The sequence below is a fragment of the Ostrea edulis genome, chromosome 6, assembly GCF_947568905.1.
Source record: "Ostrea edulis chromosome 6, xbOstEdul1.1, whole genome shotgun sequence".
Classification (NCBI taxonomy): Eukaryota; Metazoa; Mollusca; class Bivalvia; order Ostreida; family Ostreidae; genus Ostrea; species Ostrea edulis.
Genome location: NC_079169.1, coordinates 50,807,180 through 50,809,230, shown reverse-complemented (window position 1 = coordinate 50,809,230; position 2,051 = coordinate 50,807,180).

Here is a 2,051-nt window from a genome sequence, read left to right as displayed (position 1 = left end):
ATATAGGACTGTCGATAATTAACGTGTAGTCATTAAAATACATAATCATATATTAGTTGTTTTATAATTATCTAATGTTTGATAATTGTCTTCAACATCACGTCATAAATAAACCCAGTTGTATCGTATGAATTTAATTCTAAAAGTATATCTTTCAGGTATCGATACGAATAAAGATCAATGTGCCATGGATGGCCTAACAATCAGTATGAAACATGTATGTGGAAATTGTGTAGATCTATATTTGTCTGTCCCATTCACAATTTGTCTAGAAAAACATTTTTATAGAAGTATTCAAAGCTATAGGTTTGATAAAATTATTTAAAAAAAATGTGTAAACATGCTTAGCTGAGGGATTAACAGGTTTAATATTCATATAAAGTTTGAAACATGTCTTTAAACGTTTTCTGAATAATTGTTTCTGTGCTTCAACAAACTTTCCATTGTTTTCAATGGTTAACCCTAGATATTTAAACTGTTTAACGTAATATTATATACTATAAAGAATAGGTAGTGTTTCCTAAAGTAACCAACCAGTGTTATTGAAAATTATAAATTTTGTTTTCTTTATATTATACGTGTAACTTTCAAACACCACTCACTGCAGTAACCATGGAGGGTATTTAATTCAAGTCGAGTGATTTTGAATTAGATAACAAAACAAAATCATCTGCATACAAAAAATAAGAAATGTTTTCCCTATCTAAAGTGACAGAGGCAGAGTTATCCTTCAGAATACTTGGTTATTGATAAAATGTTTAAATAAACTTGGACTAAGGATATCACCTTGTCTAAATCCAACTCCAGATGTGAAAAAAGTCCTGTCATTTTGCCATTTACTTTCAAGTTCACACTTTTTGGTATACACCAAACTTATTTCTGACCTAGTAAGTCTATTCGCAGTTTATGATCATGGAGCCTGGTGAGCGTTATCGTCAATGGGCCGTTAAAACAATTTTATCAGTCTACCTACTAGTTTATATGTTTTGGACATTGTTATGCAACATCCACATGCGGTATGTCTTGCAATGTGGCAGTGGGAACCACAAATGTTTTTATTATTGAACGTGCTCTTTTTCAGATAGCTATAATTTTGTGATTTACGACGCGGGCGCGAATGCTGATGCACTTTTAAAAATTCGTTGACGATACGATGAATATTCCATATGATCCTGTTAAATTGTTCTCAGGCATTTATTATTATTTTTTTCTTTTCAATTTACTGATGACTAATTTCCCCCTTCTTTTAATACGATTAGAAAGATAAGACAATCAATCATCAGTTTGTATGTATATTTCATGTTTTAATTTTAACCGATGGTTCCACTGCTAAAAGCCCAAATCGTATTAGAAATTAAATCTACCATTCCAGATGTTGTTCAGACAGCATGGTTAAAGTAAAGTGTACTTTAAAACGCAATCTGAATTAAAATTTCCATATGGTTAATTACCGTCTCCATCTCATGACCAGCTTAGTTATTTGTCTAGTATCAGCATATATACATGTATATAATGATCTACACATGACGCATGTAGATATGTGTATAATGATTTACACATGTGTAAATATCTTGGTGTGTGTATAATTATGTACACATGTGTAGATATCTTGGTGTGTGTATAATTATGTACACGTGTAGATATCTTGGTGTGTGTATGATTATGTACACATGTGTAGATATCTTGGTGTGTGTATGATTATGTACACATGTGTAGATATCTTGGTGTGTGTATGATTATGTACACATGTGTAGATATCTTGGTGTGTGTATGATTATGTACACATGCGTAGATAGGTTGATCTGTGTTATTATGAACATATGTGTATACTTAAATATACACATGCAGGTTTTCCGGTGTGAGTATACTACGTACACTTGTGTATAATTATCCAGGTCTGCCCGTGTGTTTATGATATACAAATGTACATACGTGCATGTCTACCCGTGTGTTTATAATACGCACACGTAACTGTATGCCCGTGCTTTTATAATATGTAAACGTGCATGTTCACCCGTGTGTTTATAGTATGTAAACGTACATGTCTATCC